This window comes from Oryza sativa, chromosome 8 (assembly GCF_034140825.1).
Source record: "Oryza sativa Japonica Group chromosome 8, ASM3414082v1".
In the NCBI taxonomy this organism is placed as follows: Eukaryota; Viridiplantae; Streptophyta; class Magnoliopsida; order Poales; family Poaceae; genus Oryza; species Oryza sativa.
The window spans coordinates 11,840,312-11,846,913 of NC_089042.1; positions in this window are offsets into that span (position 1 = coordinate 11,840,312).

A 6,602-nucleotide genomic window follows, 5' to 3' on the forward strand; every position below is an offset into this window, starting at 1 on the left:
TCAACTTAGGGAGCCGATATCAACTTAGGAGGCCAATACAGTATTTAGAAATCATCACAAAATAACTTATCGCTCCGATGAAACACTACACAAAAACTTATCAGCTTATTAATAGCAATCTGATAGATCGGATTTAACTGAGACAGTTATAAATGGTCGTTAAGTGAAAACTTTAACCGTCAACTCCTGCATAAAAAATATAAAATATATTATCAAAACATAGTGGTAGGGGTTTATTGGTGGGGTTGGCCGAGGCCCAACAAATTAAGGTTGCCCAGACCCCAACAGTTCTTAGGCCCACCCACTCGGGGAAAGGCCTAATCTCCCTAAAAGACTAGTCCAATAGGGGAAGGGTGGCTCTCCCTTTTAAGGTGGCTTCCTCCTCCCAAGCTAAGCAAGGTGGGATTATTCAGAGGCTCACATGGTTGCCGCTCGACTTTTGCGTCTTTGCCAACGGGTAATAGTGGAGGATGTCCTCATCAACCTAGATAGAAATATCGGACTTAACCGAGAAAGTTCTAGCCACGCTGATACAAGTGAAGTTGATGAAACTTACTTCATTGTCGGAGATCGAAACTAAGAACTCACTAGAATAAAATGTGGCAATGTGTCACACCCAGAAATTCCCGAATAAAATTCCAAGCAGAATGTGCATTAAAATCCCCGTCCAGGACCGGCCGGGGTACACAAACGACAAAGTTGACATACAGATCCACGTCTTACAAACATTATAAAAGTCTTACATAAATGCAGCGGAAAACTTAAAGGATAACTGGAGCTAAGCCTTGACTTGGACTGCAGCGGGAACACCACTCCACAGGCATCCTCGATGGCACGGACGAAGCCTACTCCTCGGAGAAACCACCATCTGACGCATACTCAAATTCTGGGGTTTGGGGAAAATAGAGCAAGACTGAGTACTACCCACTATACTCAACAAGTCATACCGGAATAGGGGTATGATGCAGGGAATTATCAAGGGATAGCTATAATGGTTCGTTTGCATAAAGCGGGCATTTATAAACAGAAGTTGAAAGCAGTAAAATAGTTGTAATAATTAATCAATATTAATCATCCACTGTCCAACGCTATACCACGTTGCAACAGGCCTAACCATCCACCTATACTATTCAATTCCATTAGACTAGTCTAGGGTGAGTCTAATCACGGTGAATCTGGTTGACCGCCCATAACCGCGGGCACGGCTATTCGAATAGTTTTACTCTGATCAGAGGTGTACAACTGTACCCACAAGACACAGCCCCACGACACGTTTCCGTGGGCCGACATGCCACCACGACATACCGGAAAGAGGCCGTGACAGGACCCTTCGCATAACCCCCTCTAACCAAGCACACCACACCTCAGGTTTCACCCCCACTCCTCGCAAGGCAGCGGGCAGTCCCCTCTCATGCCTAGGTGAATCCGGAAGCCGCATAGGCCATCGCAGGGCCCATCCAAACTCCATCACGCCCACCCTTGCCTGGATGCGTCGGCTAGAGGAAAGCTACACTACAAGCCCAGTCATTGCCCACGCTGGCTTATGGTAAATACGAGGAATTCTTCCAGGGTTTCCCGCGAAGCAGTCCTTAATTGCCCTAGGCGCGACCATCAAAACCATGCACCCACGGCCCACCATTTAATATTAATTAATTAGCCAACACCGGAGCGGTGAGCAATAACCAACATCAATCCTAGAATCTGATATCTATGCATTTAATGTAGTTCCCCATTGTGTGCTAGTTGAACTAAGCAAAACTAAGCATTCCCTAGTCCAATCTCTAGTCATGTTATATCCCAAGCTAACAAAGGAACATGGTACAAGACAGCATGGCTATGACACTAGGTAAACATCCCATAGTGTTATTATAAAACAATGCAGTATTTGAAGGAAAACAATGGAGCATTTGCAATATAGGGTCAACATGTTCAAGTGACAAGCATGACTTGCCTTGCTCTGCAGCTGGAGGAACTTCGGCGACTATTTCAAGGTACACCGGAGCGTCGGGAGAGACGGAATCTAAGTGACATACAAAGTAAACAATACAAACAGGCTATATGACTACTGAAACAGAGAACAAAACCATTTTTGATGGATTCTACACATTTTTCTTGATTTACTGAGACTTGAATGGGCTTCAACGGAGCTCGGATGATTTAGTTATGAATTTTAGAAGATTTACTGTGTTTTTACTATAAACGGAAAAATCCTTAATTGATTTATTGCGCAATAAATAAATCCCGGGGAGAGAGAGAGAGGGCGGCGCCGACATGCAGGCCCCACATGGCAGTGACACGGGTGGCGGCCGCGGTGGACCGAGTCCACGGACTGGGGAAAGGACGGCGCACCACGTGGCGCTGACGTGGCGCCGACGCGGCGGCCACACGGCAGCCACGTGGGCGGCCGAACGGACAGCTCATCCGGTAGATCGGACGGCGAGCGTGGCTCGCGGCCGGCGCGCGCGGGCACGGCTCAAGCCGGCCCAGCGGCCATGGCGCGCGGCGGCATGGCGCGCGTGCAGCGGCGACGCAAGGCGGCGACCGGCGGTGGAGGGCGACGGCGTCGCGACGACGCGGGCGACGAAGCGGCGGCCAAGCAGCTAAGCGGCGGCGCGGCGGCTAGCGGCGCGGGAGAGAGAGAGAGAGGAAGGGGAGGAGGGATCTCACCGACGACGACCGACGACGGCGAGCGACGGAGGACGGCGGCGACGGCGGGATTATCTCCGGAACCACCTAGCGAACACGGTGGAAGGGGTTAGAGAGGGAGAGGGAATTGGAAGAGGGCGAGGATGCCGGCCGAAGGCGGCGGCCATGGCGATGCTCACCGGCGAACGGCGCGGAGTGGGTTCCGGCGGCGGGATCCAACGGAAGAGGGGTGGACGGGGTGGCTCGCACGACGGCGAACGCGGCGGCGTCGTCGGCGCGGCTCGGCGCGGCGGCTAGCGGCGACCGGAGCGGTGGCGGCGGCGGCGAAGAGGAGGGTGACGGCGCTAGGGCGTTAGAGGGCACGGGAGGGCTCGGCGAGATGGGGAAAAAGAGAGAGGGGGTGGCGGTGGAGCTTAAATAGAGGAGGGGGAGCCCAGACGTGGCCGGTAAAGGTGGGAATCGCCGGCCGACGTGGGGGAGTGGGGGAGGAGAGAGAGGCGGGATTCGAAATCGAATCCCGGCCGTCTCGGGCGCGGCGCGGGCGAGAGGGAGGGGGAGTGGGTGCGGGGGACGCAGCGCATGCGCGGCGTGGCCGACGTGGCCCAGAGGAGGCGGGAACGTGGGTGCGGCAGCGGTTGAGGGGCGCGGCGGCGCCGGCTGGAGGAAGGGGACGGGCCTGATAGGTGGGCCCCACCTGTCGGCGACCCCAGGGAGAGGAGGGAGGTGGCCGGCTCGGCTGGGCCTCGGACTGTCGGCCGGCCCAGCGGGAAGAAGGGGGGGAAGAGAGAATGGGCCGGCGGCCCAATTGAAAGAAAAAGAGAAAAGAAAAAGGGAAAAGAAGGAAAATGGATTTTCCTGGGATTAAATATTGCTTGTGCTCAATTTTAATTGGTTAAAATTATTTCTAGAGCTCTGAAAATTCCACTAAAAATCTTGTTAGCATATTTCGACATGTAGAACTCAAGAAAAATTCCACATGCCAAATCCGATTATTATTTGCATTATTTTATTAGGGTTTTCTCTTGCTTTTACACCGATATTTTCTCTGGTGGATTATAAATTCAATTTAGGCTTGGGAAAGAACTTCAGGGTGTGACACAATGCACCAAAAGGAATTGTATTGATATGTGAAGATGTCTTACAAAGACTTCGGGTGTACATATTTATAATCTCAGATTGATACAACTTTTTATTAGACACGGTATAAAATTTCCTAACAAGAAAAGGAAAATAACTAAACCTACATATTTAAGAGATATACTAAAAATATGAAACTGCCTTTGTTGTAGTCTTCACGATTCCTCCTTGACCTCGCATGATCTGGATAAACTTCCATCGATAAATCAATTTGTTTCCTTAATTGAATCCACTAAAGAACCGTACCAAATTTTGGTGTTAACACATGCCTCCTAATTTTTGAGTATGAGAACTCATACTACAAAACTATCTTCTTCCTGATCTTTATGACTTCAAAATTTATTCATCTTTTGCCTCTTGCAATCGGTTTTCATGAGTTGATACCTTCTACATCAGATGAGCTAAACTTTCAAACTCTTGAATGGAAAAATCTTTCTTTGATAGGTGTTGACAATCCTTGAAATACCAATTCTGCTAATTGTGCATCACTTAAGCTCAAACTATAGCATCGACCGCGAACATCACAAAATCTTTGAATATATTCCAAAACCGATTCATCTACTTGTTGCTTAAGCAATGCCAAATATGTGAGTTTCATCTCATTGATTCCAGCAAAGAAATACTTATGAAGCTGCTTTTCTAGATCGGCCCATCTTTTGATAGAATTTGAAGGTAATGATGAAACCATATAAAAGCCGATCCAAACAATAACAATGGAAAGAATCTAACTTTCAAAGCTTCACCAGCTGATGCTTCTCCGCACTAAGCTAAAAATCGACTGAAATGCTCAATTGTTGGTATATTGTCTTGTCCTAAAAATTTAGAGAAATCTGGAACCCTATCAAACTACTTAGGATATGGGCATTGATACATATAGGTTTGATCGATCCCAAACTGTTCTCTCATCATCTCTATCGGCCCACTCATTATTCCTTACATTGTCCATGTTATAGTGATGCGACATTGTTCCTTGCATACAATGATACCCTTCACCATGCGTATACTGATGAGGTTCTTCTGGCCAATATTGATGTAGTTCTTCATACTGATGTGGTTGCCCACCAAGCTGAATACGTCCATAAAATATTTGAGGCACTGCTGTCATCATTGGCATCAACAACGGCATATGTATATCAATGTTTGCCGATGTCTTTAATCCTTGAGCAATTGTTTCGTTCACCCCGCCTGAGTTGAATATTCATTCTAACTAGGAGGAAGCCGCACCCCAATAGAGGTGCACGTGGTTTTGTTATTTATTTTTCTGTTTTGTTTATTTGAATTTATATTTTGCGTTCCTTTTAACTGCTGTCGAGGACAGGTCGAGCACTTCTTTACCGTGAATATTCTAGAGGACCATCATCAAGCAACATGTTCCATTTTAAAACCAAACTTGTCATAGTTAAGATTCTGGCTTAGAATAAATGGGATTGACATTTTTCTTTTATGTTCAGGGCCCGGGGGCCATCCGTTTGATAGCGATTTTAAAAGAAAAAGTTCACTTTAGTTCTCTTATCTAATGATTGAGGTTGATTGAATCGGGTCCCACAACGGTAAAACCGGGACATCCATTAGCTTTGCCTCCATGCCACTGGCCTCTACACCCTCCGCCACCGCAGGCAACCACCACAACCGTGCGCAGCCAAGGGAGAGGGAGGGGTTGCGCTAGAGGAAGACGGTGACGAAACACGAGCTCGACATCTAGCGCCGAAGGGAGGGGAAGGAGGCGCCGATGGCCGCATCCGGGGAGGTAGGGGAGAAGGGGAAGAGGCACCGTCTCGCTGGCCTTTAGACCCCTCCGCCCCCCACCGGCCACCACCACTACCGTGCATGGCCAAGGAAAAGGGAGGGGTCATGTTGGAGGAAGATGGTGACGATGCTCAACCTCGACATCCGCCACCGTCCAAAGGGGATAGAGAGGGAGAGAGGGTGATGAAGGGATACGGGTAGGCTACGATAGCATGAAATAAAAATTTTCTACGTAGACTAGGAACCATGCGAGTTAGGGATCACAAACCTTAGTGTATTTGTGTACGAAACCATTTGCCTCATGATATCGATTAAGTTTAAGGCTAGATATGTGCCATCTTTTAAATTGCTTAATCATCCACTCGATCATGTATTAGATTAAGTGGGATGAGGATCAAGTCAATCCAACCACGTTAACCGAAACCGCCATCCAAACCATCTTGGGACCTCGTTTGTGGTTTAGCGGTTGTGGGATGCTATTCAAACTCGATCGGGAGCCAAATTAAACTTTTTGTCATTTCAAAACATAAAGGAAAAAGTATAATTTGACTCCCTCAACTATCGCCCGAGTATGATTCATGTCCTCCAACTACAAAACCGGGTATATCGACTCCTCCAATTATCAAAACCGGTGCAGACAATATCCCTAGGTGGTTTTGGAGGTGGTTTTGGCTTACGTGGCGCCTATGTGGCGGTCTTGACCAAGTCTTTGTCCTATGTGGCGCTTACGTGGAATTAGAATAAAAACAAAAATAAAAAAAATGTGGGACCCCATATATCATTCACACAAAAAAAAGTATTGTGGGACCCACTAACATGTGGGTCCCACATGTCATCCTCCCTCTCCTTCCCTTCTTCCTCCCCTCCTCTCCCTTCTCTCTCTCTCCCCCCTGCCTTTCTCTTGGCCGGAGTGGCGGCGAGGATGGTAGTGGGGAGCGGCGGCGGTGGCGGCGGTGCCGGTGGGGACGAGGGTGGTGCCAGCCGAGGAGTGCAACGCCGCGGTGGCGTCACTTGCCGAGTGCCATGCACCGCCCGCCGGTGTCCGTGGCCTCGTTGAGTCTGGCGCCACCGCC